Raw genomic sequence first — 14,267 nt, 5'->3', positions numbered from 1 at the left:
GAATGGATCCAGACTCGACTAGATCAGATAAACTTGATTGAAAAAAAGAGGCTCGCGGCTGTTTGTCATGGACAACTGTACCAGAAACGTATGATCAAGGCGTTTAACAAAAGAGTCAAACAACAAGTTTATCGAGTGGGTGACTTGGTCATAAAGAGAATCATTCTGCCACAAGGTGATCCTAGGGGCAAGTGGACTCCCACCTATGAAGGACCATTCGTCGTCAAAAAAATCTTCTCTGGAGGAGCAATGATACTCACTACTATGGATGGAGAGGACTTTCCGCAACCAGTAAACACAGACATAGTCAAAAAATACTACGCATAAATATGACCCGCTAGGTCGACGTACCTAGGCAAAAGTAAGGGCATCCCGGCAAACCAAAAGGGTTTGGGCAAAAATTAGGGATATATATATATAAAAAAAATGTGTACACCCGTCAAGTTGAAAACCCGAAAGGGCGACTTGGGCAAAAAAGGGTATCCTGCTAGACTGAAAACCTGAAAGGGCGGTCTAGGCAAAAGTTAAGGATTAAGCGTACGACTATGTCTCGTTCATATCACCCATCAATCAGATGCATCTACAACAACAAGTTCAAAGGGCTCAGATCAACTCAGTCACCTTTCTCCGACAAGCATGGGATGAGATGCTCGAAGACATAATAGCAATAGCAGAGTGGAAACTCAATAGGATTATTTTTACATAGCTATGTTTCTTTTGTTTTTCTTTTTGTGCCTTTTTCAAAAACACACAATATGTTTTATCTTGCCTATTTATGGCCCTTCTTAGTACAATTTATTTCTTTTTTTTTCAAATTTCCTTTTCTTTTGTTTCGAATACACAAACGTCCAATGATAATTTTGAATGAACATATGCATATGAATGTGATTATCATTTACTTTCTTCCATAAAAATATCCATTAGATCATTAGTAGGAAAGGCAAAGAGACAATGTCCGAGGTAGTCAAAAGAAAAAAAAAAAGAAAAAAAAAACTTCTTCCTACAAATCAATCGACATGGAGGTATCCCCACAGAGCAATCACTAAGAATATGTCTTCCAACACTCTTATCCCAACAAAGACATGGCTCCCCAACATAGTTCACATCTCTATTTTCTCTTTATCCCCAATCAGGATACATCAAGTTACTGATCATCCCCAAGCAGAAATTATAAATCCCCAGCGGAGCATCTTCAAGACGAAATCAAACATCAAAAACACAAAGACCTGGAGATTTATTTTCTCGACGAAGATAACATAAATCATATTCGCATACCACATGACACAAACATACATCGCATACATCACTGCATAACAAATCCATAACATACGAAGTTTCTCATTTATTTTGAGATACTCATTACATAAACACATGCATCATGACATAAGAAAACTAACCTCTACTTTTCAGGATACTACTACCTCTATTTTCAAAGTTAAGTCGACACCTTTGACGGTTCCTTAACAACCCACATCAAGAGTTAAGTCGACACCTTTGACGGTTCCTTAACAACACACCTCAGATATAAGTCGACACCTTTGACGGTTCCTTATACAATCTATCTGCATATCTGAGTCGATACCTTTGACGGTGCCTCAATGATATGCTTCAAAGTTAAGTCGACACCTTTGACGGTTCCTTAACAACCCACATCAAGAGTTAAGTCGACACCTTTGACGGTTCCTTAACAACACACCTCAGATATAAGTCGACACCTTTGACGGTTCCTTATACAACCTACCTGCATATCTGAGTCGATACCTTTGACGGTGCCTCAACAATATGCTTCAAATTTAAGTCGATACCTTTGACGGTTCCTTAAATAACCCAACACAGATTTGAGTCGATACTTTTGACGGTTCCTCAACATTCAAAAAAGGGAAGACAACAAAAGCAGAAATTGCGTAACAATCTATACTCTAACAACTATCAGATGGCATCTACAAGCCCATCTCCGACAAAAGTCCCTACTGCAAATAGGGCAAATTTCTTGGTATTCTAGTGTTCAATCACCTTCTACCTTCAGATACCGACTGGCATACAAACCACTCTACATCTTCAGGTCTAAGATAATTGAACAGGGGCAGCTGTCATACCCCAAAATTTGCCCATGTTATTTTCCACACATAAAATCAAAACAAAAGACAAAGCTCCAAAACACACTCTCCTATACAAAAAGCTCTGAACTAGGGAGTTATTAATTCAATGGAAAATCATTGAATCAATGGCTCAAGGTGGTTCCATAGGTATCTCCATATAAAGTTTCAAGTCAAACAGAGCAAATTTAGTCCCTCAAATCCTGATTAGGTCAACAGTCGACTCTCAAGGGCAAAACAGTCATTTCAAGTCAATATACAGTCAAAACTCAAGATATTTGGTCAACGACATCCTCATAACCCTAAAACCATCATTTGATCAAGGGTTGATCATGATGATACAAGGAAAGATCAGAAAAGTCAAAAGTCAAAAGTTACTATTTTGGGCATGAACTGAAAAAGTCAACCAAAACTTTGAAAATTCACCAAATATTCATACTTCATCAGAAAAATTCCCACCAAAGCTCATTTTGAAGGGAATTCATTCCTCTATCCAATGGTCCAAGAATCAGAGCTCATAGGTCAATGGTTTAAGAGATATGGCTTCATACATTATAGGTCTTTTTCAAAAGTCAACAAAAAGACATTTTTTTCAAAAGGTCATAAAATGAGAATGGAAAATGATTTTGATATGAGACCAAAGACACTGGTTAGAAGACTCTTCAAGGTTTCTAAAAAGTCCTAGAACACCTCCATACCTCAAAAATTGAGGGAGATACACCTTGTCAAAGTGGGATTATTTTTGAAAAAAAATGTGAAGAGAAAAGGTTCAAAACTCAAAATATTTCTAAATGGGCCCATATTATTTCCATCCAAACCTCATCTTAGGCCCATGCACGTCCCAAAATTATATCTCATTATTTTTTATTATTTTTATTGATTATTTTATGGTTTTTTATTATTTAAATCATAAATTAATCATATAAAATAATAAGTAAATAAAAGATATGATTTTGCTTTAATTTTAAGTCAAGAAATCAGACAATATATTCCCCTAAAATCAATCAATTTTCGTACAGTTGGTAAATGGGAATAGATTGATTCAATTAAGGCAAAATTAGAAAGATTTTATGGCATATTTCAATCAAATTTTCCAAACAACAATTATCAAGATTTGATGGGATTTTGTTCAATTTTATTGACCTAAAATAGTCTCCTATAAGTAGCAAAGCCATTCAGATGCAAGGGTTACGAAAATCTGCAGCACAAGAACCCTAGTTCGAGTTCAAAAAATCTCAAGAAAGTGAGATTCGGTTTTGGGATTTGAGGAGAATTCAGTCCAGTCCAAGGCTTCTAAAACGTTCCTGGTGCATCATTGAAGCAATTCCAATCGTCGCACGCGATCAACAAGCCAAGAACAGAGCTCTATTACTCACGGTTTGCCTTACTTTAAACTTGTTCGATTTGCATTATTCATGCATCATTGATGAATTTAATTTGCATATTCGTGTTTGATATCATGTGGTGATCGTTTCTGGAGAGTTATACGCGTTATTATGTTGTTTCGATCAATACACCATAATAGGGTTTAGAAGCTTTTTTTAGGGCTTTTACATACAGGTTCTTTTTGGCCAAATTAAGACCATATTCAGGTTCGTATGGTTCATGCGAGTATTTTGAATGCCTCGCGAAAAATTTCTACGTGTGTTTGGGTGCATTCGCTATTTTTTGCAGGTGTTAAAAATCAGGCCTTTTATAGCACCCTGTAAAAGAGCGTTGTAAAAAGCACAGCCTGCAAGTTGAGTGAAGAAGATGGAGACGTGTCCGTCTCTGAGTGGTCCGATTCAAAACAGAAAAGGCGCGCAGGGAATTTAGGGGGCCAGACGCATTCGGTGCGTTATGACTCATCTGGATATCATGGACCCTCGCTTCAAAGCCGTCAGATCGCATCCTCCTTCAATCCAACGCTACTAAAGCCGAGGGTGTATCATAGTCTCCACGCGCGCGCAGCACTGGATAAAAGCTAAGCAATTTCTAATTTTTTTTTTATTTTTTATTTTTATTGCACAACCATTTATTTTTAATATATATATATATATATATATATATATATATATATATATATATATATATATATGTATATATATATATATATATATGTTTTTTTACTTTAAATTTATTTTTGTACAAAAGACTATATGAAAAATTTTACACAAAATTTTTTTATAAAATTCTTTTTATGTTAATTTATTTAATTACTTTCAATTTAAATTATTTTAATTATTTATTTAATTGCTTTTACTTTAATTTTTTTAATTATGTATATTCATTCAAAATTCCACATTTATTTTATTTTAATCCCAAGAATTGCATAAAAATTATTTTTCACTCTCGATTTAATGTTTCGATATCGATTTAATTAATTAGGTCGTGAGACCGATAATTAATTAAATCAATTTATCATTATATTCTATTTGAATCTTAACCAGGATTGATAATACACTGAAAAAAATTTCTTTCCTTTGTGCCTTGCCTTTTCAGGGTTATCGACATGGTTCACTCCGACTACGCGCCTGATCCAAAAAAATACGAAGTTAAGTGTTCTATTCAATTTAATTTAAATTCTATTTGGTTTAGTTTTAAAATTAGGGTTTGTTTCGCCTTCATCTTTCTCTGCCTTGCCTCTTTTCAGGGTTAACCTTAAGGCACCCCCGACTGTCGACCACACCAGATCAAATGCAAAAAGCTAAGTACCTTTCATTTATTTACTCATTTCAATTTGTTGTCTCGACCTTCTTATTTTAGGGTTAGAAATGTTCGCCTCTGAATTAGCCATACACTCACCCTATTTTTGGTTTGTTTGCCTTTTCAGGGTTCGTTGATTGCCAAAGCTACGAGTTTGGTATCCCTAAACTCTAATCTTTTATTCTTTCTGTTTAATTATTACTTATGTCAAACCCTATTAAGGGATCCGCTGGTTTCATTGTCCCCTCCCCCATATTACTGTTTCTTGCCTTATATTATCTGCGTGGTTAGTAAAATAGGGAGTGACAACTATTAAATTGAATTAGCCTCATTAATTTACAAGATAATATAATTGAATATAATCACGTGATTGGTGAACACACGCACGCTTTTGGGTAATCCTCTCTGTTGCCTTGTTGCCTGATGCCTTGTTGCCTGATGCCTGTTGCCTGCTGCCTGTTGCCTTTGTGTTTTTTGCAGAATAAGCCAAGTCCCTCGAATACGAGGATACCTCAGCCATGTTGCCTCGATAAAAAGGTCACGACCCTAAATGATGCTGCCTTCGATACACAAATGACCTCGATCCTCGGAAGTTGCCTACGGAAAAAGGCTGAGGTATCTTCTGGCTGCCTACGAAATGGCTTATTCTGATCCTTGCCTTAGACTACCTGCCCTTCTATGGCATGGGACAGTCTTATGGCAAAGGATGCTTCGATGACCCTTCAACCTCCAAACGAAAGGCTTCCTGCCCTCTTATGGCAAAGATAGACCCTTTCATTCTGAAAGGCTAAAAAGAGACCTATCATCTGAGTTTAAGGTAATTGCCCCTAATTGCCTTGCAATGCTCAAACCTTTTTATTATATTCTTTCTCATAATTTTTCAAAAGGGCAACGCTTATTCACAAGCTAAAGTCCCTATCTCTTTCATCTACATTCTCTAAACAAACGAGCAAGCAAAGCAATTAAGAGCCCATGGAAAACCATGGATGCAAAGGGTGCCTTACACCTTCCCTTTGCATAAATTACCCCCCGAACTCAGATTTTCTTTAAAAAGGTTTTTTTCTGTTTCTTTTTGCCTTTCCGAATATTGTTTGGATAAAATAAAAGTCGGTGGCGACTCTTGCTTACCGCAACATTTCGATCGATAAAAAGTCAGTTCACCGTATTACAACATCTTTTACAATTAAACACAATAATTGGAAGATTTTAAAATTAAATTAATGTATTATTTAATTTTAAGATTTTAATTAGTAAACACAATAATTAAAAAAAAAATAAAATATTAAATACAATAGTTATGAAAGTGGACATATTAGACATGATATCGTTTCATTTTTTTTATTTTAGAGATATATTTTCATTAATTACAATAATTCAAATTTTATAGTCAAACTTGATTTTCCAAATTTTTAAGGAATCTATTTATTTACCATTCATCATCATATTCATAACCAAAACTAAAAAAAACTTAGGTCAAATAGAGAGAAATAACTATTACATTATATAAGTATATAGAAAGAATCATTACAAACTTTGTCAAGTTAAAAAATTTCTCAGTATAGTAATAATGATTTATTAATGACAAACTTAATTGAAACCGTTTTTTTAGAGTATCATGGGAATTCCAACTTTTCTTCTTGAAAAGAAGAAGCGTGATACGTATCACCCAACTTTCCAAATTCTATTTAAAAATTTTAAAACATGATAAATATCACCCAACTTTCCAAATTCTATTTAAAAATTTTAAAACATGATAAATATCACCCAACTTTACAAATTCTATTTTAAAATTAATTTTTTCTATCCCACCAATCCATATGTGTAGTCCTTACTATTTGAAGAGAGTACAATAATGCATGCATATACGATTCCATCGAGTTTGATCCTTACGATTTCAATTGAGTACCAGCATGACATCGAATATTTCTGCCCAAACAAAAACCATTTCATTCTCCAAAAAGAATTAAAAATTAATTTTTTTATAAAAATCAAGCAATAGAATTATTCAACATTTTTTAATCACTATTTTTATCACTATTCAAAAAAACAACAGAAATCTGACATGCTATCGTTATAAAAACAAATAACTTACATGGAATACCCTGGCTGAAACTGAGAAGAAACACAAATGTAGTGTTTTAGTCCGTATTGAATGATATGGAGGAACAAATAGGCATGTTAATCCACATAAAACCAATTTGTAAGAATCATTCGTCGACTTAAAAGAGAAATCATCTTTAAATTTCGCATGATATAACACCCTCCAGCTGCGAGTTCAGACTTTAAGATTCTGCATGATATAAGACCCTCCAGCTGCAAGGTTCAGACTTTAAGATTCTGCATGATATAAGAACCTCCAGTTGCAAGTTCAGATTTGAGTTTGGAAACCAAATAAGTGGGTACAATCGCATGAATCATATCAAGCTTCAAAAAACATTAAAAGAAAAATTATTTGTTAATCATAAGGCAGAACACACAGTGTTTTTGATGTAGACAATAGAACTTGACAACTCAATAATACCTTAGAATCAACCAAAACCATTTCTACGTGTTCTTTGTTTGAAGAACTTGTTACAAACCATATATGCTTACACCTAAATTCTATCTTCCACAAATCCTTTGACTCATTGATATCCTTCACTTCCCAGAATTGATTGGGCGAGCCATGACAATACTTAAAAAGCTGCAAGAACAAAAATCAGATTTCACTTGATTTGGCAAATTAAAATCGAAATAAAAGATACACACAAAAAAAATATGCAAATTAAAATCGTACTTTCAGCAAAACCGATGTAGAGAAGAATTGTAAAACCTAAAAAAAACCATTGAAAGGTGAACTCCATTAATTCAGTAAATATATAACCCAATAACCCAACAAACTGTATAGAAATATGGAAGGGCAGGAGTAATGGTTTTTTTGGTTAGTGGAGGGGCTTTGTGTTTTCAAAAACTTAAAACTCATCATTCCAAATTATGGAATAACTCTATGCATTTAATAGGACCTATTAGGGTTTTGTAATCCGTGTAAATAAATAAATAATTCATAACAAAAATAAAAATAAAATACCAACAAAAATTAATGGAGCAACACATCAGCAGTAATTAATGTCAAATCAATAATATTGAGTTATTTTACAAAAAGTCATTTATACCCATGAAATAAGAAAAAAATTAGTACATTTAAGAGAGGGCTTTAAACGGTATTTCCAGGTACTTTTGTTTTTATATATTAATAATAGATAATGATACACCACAAATTAGCAAAGAAGGGAATTAAAGAGACATCAATTCTACTGCATTAATTAAAAGGACAATTAGTTATTAGGCTTAATCAAGGAAATTAGAAATTACACGACACCCAGGTCGTCGCTATGCTTGACAGTCGTCCTAAGGCCATGACTAGAGAAATTACTCCTTAAATCATTCTTCTAAACAAAAAGATATTATCTACAAATTTATGTAACAGCATATATGTGCATATGAAACAAACACACAACTTAAGTCATCTCAATATTCCCATTAAAATATTAATTTTAATATATAGTTAGTCATAACTGCAAATTCAAAATTAATGCATTTAAAGGTAAGCTTAAGAATGACGCAGACCCTCATTGCTAGACGTCTTGACTTCATTATTTCCAAATTCAACAAACAGCAACATGAACACAACAGTTTCAGAATTTCCAGCACCATTTTAACACAAGCAAATGCAATAAATCTATACACTGAATTTTCCCACATACAATTGTTCATGAGCCCCATTATAGGAAGAGAACCCCACCCTTACCTTATAAATGGAAGCAACTCAATGGGTCTCTAATTGCATCTTTAGTTGACACCATGGATGAAAAATCTTCAAGCTTCTTCTTCTTCTCCATAGGCTTGCCTCTTTCTCCTCTATTCTTGTTTCTTCATTATGACAACTCTCTCTTTCCAAAATCTCTAAAACCCTAATATAAAACCAATTGGGCTTAGTGTTTAAATCCTCTCTTTATTTAATATCCTCCAAAATCAATTTAGGCTCAATAAGAGATATAACTCAAATAATCAATTATATCACTTATAATAATAATTCCTTCAATATAATAATTCCGACTTATAAATAATATTATTCTTAATATTATTTTCCGACTATCCGACTTCAATTTATATAATTCCAAATACGCTCTTAAATAACACCGACAATCCAAATTCAACTAAATCAAATATTTAAATCCTTCAATAATTTAATTAAACAATTTAATTAAATTCGGGGTGTTACAGTAGTAAGCTCAATGTGATCACTTTTTTTGGTTTGATTCCTTGACCTCTTAACAATCGTGTCAAAGACAAATATTTTTCTTTTAGATGGAGGACGACCTTTGCGCTTGACATGTTTTGGGCTTTGAATTTGATTATTATTGATTTGATTGGAATCCTCATTGAGATTCTCTTCAACAAGTGTACTATCCTTTATGGACATATGTCATACCCCAAATTTGTCCTACCCTTTTGCTTTTAACTGGCTTAAGCTTCTCATTTCATCTGCATATCTCCATTAGGGCATTAACATGACGTCGCATTCATTCATTAAACAAAACATCTAAAAGCATTAGATCAACGGTCATGGAAGGATTTAGGGCCTCTCAATGCTTGGGATTTCTACACTATGCAATCTGGTTCGACGGAGGTTTTATTAATCATGGATTGGGGTACTCTGTATGCTTGGGATTATTAGATGAACCTTAGAGGTTTGGTTTTATGATCATCAGGGGCTTTTGCTCAGCACTTGGGTTTGTTCATCATTTGAGGAGTGGCTTCATTCTGACGGACTTCATTCAAAAGCTTTTAACTTATGCTCGGAATTCTTATGGATTTGGGGGTTGAGAGGTATCTTATTCGTGTTTGCAAATTGTCACCATTTAAGGGTTTTGATGACTCGTGTTTGGGTTTTCTTCTCAATATTGGATGCTACTCATTAACCAAGACAAGGTTCAACTTTATTATGCTCGTGACACAAGTCGTACGCTTTGAATTTCCTTCAAGAGTTCTTATATGAATTCAGAGTTGGAATTGAATCAGTTTCATCTTATTCAAATATGCAAGTTTCAATTCTATTCAAATGAAGCATATGGGAAATAAGAAGAATTTACATTTAAATCCAAATAAGGAGGGAAATGACTTCATTACTTGAAAAGGTCAATTACAAGTCAACACGATCATTACACATAAAAGAAAGAAAGATTGCAAGAAATTGACACATTTTGACCTAAGTTGACTTTTAGTCAACTGTTGACTTTTTGGTCAAACAGTTGATCAAAGTCAACATGTTAATCCTGGACTTCTCTTCGATTTTATCTTCAAGTCAACACATTTTTCCCATTCCTCAATATTGCTGTCCCTCTTATACCATTTTGTTTCCATGACTTCAAATCATGCATAGGTCTCCATGAATGCCAAGGTAATCTCATGCTATATCACAGACCTGCATCAAGTCACCACCATTATCCAAATTCAAAAGCACATCGAATACAAAAAGAACTATTGGCATTCAAGACAAAATAGAATTATCATCCAAACATGTCAATACAAAGTGTATGTTTAGTGCACTCACAGTGAGCAAACATAGATCAAAGCCAACCTAAACTATCAATCCAGCCTTCACTCTCAACTAACCTACTGATTTTGCAAGTTGACAATCAAATAACAAGTCGAAATTTATGAATGAACCATGACCGAATACATAAAACCTGCATCAAAACGAAAACAACATATCAGTTCCAAGGCAGTTTCGAATCTATAAGTTTCAGACGCAAATGCAAACATCTAAGTCCACATAATCTACCACTTAATTCAAAGGAAACAGGAAAAGCCAAAATTGGTGGGATACTTGAATACCTAGCAGAATCTCTAATTAGAGATATAGAGCACAATCTATTGAGTGCATTGAAATGCTATGAAGAAGATAGAAAACCATTCCAAAATTCACTTTAAACTTATAACAATCATTACAGCCAAGTCCAAGCTAACTGATTCCATGACTAACGACTAGCAGAATTCTTGTTACAGATTTTTCATTAACCTTTTTCTATTAGTTTTAAGTTTCATTTTCTACTAACCGCAACCGTTTTAAACTAATTTTCTAACTACTGCCCTGCATAATTCAGTATACATTCGTTTTAAGACCATGCCATCAAACCTACCTACATTGATTCTCATACAAATTCATGCAAGTTCGTGTACAATATTCACAATACATACATCACAAAACCAAAACAGAATCTTAACCTCCTCATAACTCCCCTAACATTCCTTTTAACCATTGTTATAACAATTTCATATTTTATACATGGCCATATCTGCACTCAATAACCCCATGCTTCATATTCCACCTCCTTTTGAGCCTCTTATATGCCCTGCAACACACACAATTCAGTCAGGTATTAAATCATCCAACCAACCTGCATCACAAAAGAATAGATTAGCATAAACTACAACCATCATCCATAAATTCACAATCCACAAATTCTGCACACATAGTAACCAAAATATTAGCAGCCTGCATCCAAACACCAAACCAGACCAGCATTCACAATATTCATAATCGTTTCAAAACTTAACATATTTCCTTTTTAGCTTACCTTCAATTTCTAGCTTCACATACCAGCCATGCAGCTTCCATGCCCACTTCCTAACCAAAGCCTACAGAAAACACAACACAAACAGTGATACTCCAAGCATGATCAAGGGGTTCAAAAAAGGAACAACAAAAAATAAAGAAGAGAAAGATTAGTTCAGACCTCAAACCGTAACACGAAAATAGTCCCATTCATAAGCCAATGGCAGCTGCATAGTCCTGACAGTTCTAGCAAATTGTCTAAAACAAATACATTTCAATGGGCATCCAATTCAAAGAGAACCAAGCTGGGAACAAATAAACACCCAGTCATCCACCAGCTTGCATTTCCATAACCTGCATCATACCACAAAGCTTCGGCCAACATGTAACAAAGAAATTCTCCTAAACATTTCACTAACCAATCAATGGCTGTCCTAAAACCAGTTCAGATTCACTCAAGAGTAACTAACCTCTTTTAATCTCCCTTTACTGTCAGTCTAAAAACCATCCCAACTTTCCCTCGTAATGCCAGCTCATCACTAACAACCTAACTAATTCCTAACTAACCTTCCCCACCCTTGTAACTAACTACCTCTTAAACTCCTATAACTAACACTAACTGTCATAAACCTCTAAACTAATTGTTAACAAACTTCCAATTCCCTAACTAACAGTTAACACTATAACTAACTCTTAACTGTCACATAACTGAATCAATCCTCACTCCCCATTCCATAACCAATTTCACAATCCAAAGGCTCTTACCCTCAACCTCTAACTGAATCCACTCTATATAATCTCATCACCTCTCATTTCTCTTCGGAATGCTCATTCTTCATCAACCCTCCACCACTCTCTTCTTCTCCACACACCATAACGCACCATTCACCATTCACCATCTTCATCACTCATCTCAACTCTCCACCATTTCCCTCACCTCTCGAGTTCACTCTCCCTCTCCACTGTTAATCTCCATCTTCAACCTTCTCCATCATCCTCCCCATCACCACACGCTCACAATCACAACCAAGACTCCATTGAAATTTCTCATTGAATTTCAATGGAGTAGAGCTTAGCCTACTTCTGCTTCAACCATCTACAACCCTCACTGAGTTTATTTCTCAGTCTCTCAACGAAACATAAACGAAACAACAACCACACGAGATATCGTAAAAAGAGAAAATTAGGAACGGAAGAAGAAGGGAGAAGAAGTAAAATCGCCCAAGCAGAAGAGTTCATACAAAGAAGATTACCTGGAAGCTAGTTATTACCTCCCCTCTGGATTTCTCTGCACATTGCGATTGAAGTTTCCTTTGTAACACGCACCGGAACCATTCTCCGTTCCGTCGGTAAGATCTTCATTCGTCCCTTTTACCAATTTCGCCACGCTATCTCACTCTTGTTTGCGTGTTAAGCATTTCCCCCATGGTTGTGGTGCAAGGTTTAGCTTCGTCACCATTTGATTTTAGTCTTAGAATGTTTTAGGCTATGTTTGGGAGTTTGGAGGGGAGGGAAGGGGAAGACTTCCAAAAACAAAATTTTAAAAAAATATAGGAAAATATTTGACATTTTGTGAAAAAATCAATTTGTTTAGAATGATAAAAGAGTTATTATCATTACAAAAAATTTAATCTTCAAAATAGTATAACAACCTAAAAGATATTTGGAAAATTTATGTAAGCCCTTCAAAACCCTCCTTCAATACAATTTTTGAGTTCCCCCATTTTATGGGGTTTTTGATGTTATGAATAAACTCAAACCCTCCAAAACCCTCCTACCCAAAATCTTTTTATCCTTTTCACTCAATTCCTCCTATTTTTCAAAGCCCTCCCCTCCCTTCCCCTCCAAACTCCCAAACATAGCCTTAGGGTTTTTAGTGATTGGTAAATTTAGAAAGATAGAGAAAGAATCAAGAGAATCAAGGTTCGGATTTGGGATCGGGGAGTAGGATATTATATGGTGGATGTGTTGATCGGTGTTTACGCATAGCTCCGCCGCCGGAAGCGATTTCCGGTACGACGGATATTTGGCCGGGGTTCGCATGAGGAGAACGAGAGAGTGTGTTACGTTGAAATGAAGTGGAACGGTCACTTTCTTCTCTTTTTTTTAATTTCTTTCATTATTTTGTTTTTTTGTATTGTCAATTGGAGTGGGCTTGCGTTTCACACCCCTTGCGGAGCCCATGTACCCTGTTTTTTTTGGAAACTGAAAGCAACAAAAATCACTTTGGGCCAACTCCTGGGCCCAGCATCCAGATTACCTTACCATACACCTTAATTCAGTTACACCCCCTGTTTCCATTGTTTTGTATGTTAGGTTTAATTGTCCTTTTAATATTTTTCTTCTAAATTTCTTTTGATAATAAACACCAATAAAAATCCTATTTTCTCTAGTTAATTTTTAGACTTTTAGTGCAATTTTTGACATAGAAAAATACAAAATATAGTAGAATTTTCTCTAGTTCCTCCACTATTTTTAGGTTCTCAAAACAATAAAAATCATTAGAATTTCCTTGTTAAATTTATAGGTCATTTTAGGATTTAATTTTAGTCCTTTTGATTGGCCACTTTCTTCCATGAAAAATCTCATAAAAATATTAGTATATTTTAATCAATTTTTTTACTATAGTTTGACTTGTTACTTCATGCTTTTGTGCAATTTTTGTATGATTGTTTTACTTAGTTTTAGACTATTTTTAGTGATATTGTTTTTTGTTCCAATTTGCATGTTCCCTTAGATTTTAGGACTTGTAGATCAATGAATGACAATTATGTTAGAATTCATTTTGTTTTCTTTTCAACATTAAAACATCTAACAATTACTCAAACTAATTCCCTTTAAAAAATACAAAGAAAATACCTAAAAAAAGCATTAATAAAGGTTGAAAA

At 34.4% G+C, this 14,267-nt stretch overlaps 1 long non-coding RNA gene across 4 annotated transcripts; it reads right to left on the bottom strand.

The window, feature by feature from the left end:
• Positions 1–9,914: 9,914 nt before the first annotated feature.
• LOC131656450 (uncharacterized) lies at positions 9,915–12,859 on the bottom strand. 4 transcript variants are annotated; one of them, XR_009300111.1, is made up of 5 exons: positions 12,633–12,859; positions 11,561–11,733; positions 11,049–11,462; positions 10,375–10,510; positions 9,915–10,245 (listed from the first exon to the last, which is right to left on the bottom strand). It is a non-coding gene; the product is annotated as an uncharacterized LOC131656450 (long non-coding RNA). The 4 variants fall into 4 exon arrangements; XR_009300112.1 differs by having other exon boundaries at positions 10,375–11,176; positions 11,402–11,462; XR_009300110.1 differs by having other exon boundaries at positions 10,375–11,462.
• Between the last annotated feature and the right edge of the window lie 1,408 nt (positions 12,860–14,267).

The sequence above is a fragment of the Vicia villosa genome, linkage group LG3 (assembly GCF_029867415.1).
Source record: "Vicia villosa cultivar HV-30 ecotype Madison, WI linkage group LG3, Vvil1.0, whole genome shotgun sequence".
NCBI classification, from domain to species: domain Eukaryota; kingdom Viridiplantae; phylum Streptophyta; class Magnoliopsida; order Fabales; family Fabaceae; genus Vicia; species Vicia villosa.
The sequence above is the reverse complement of the archived record's forward strand: the minus strand, read 5'-3'. Positions and strand labels throughout refer to the sequence as shown.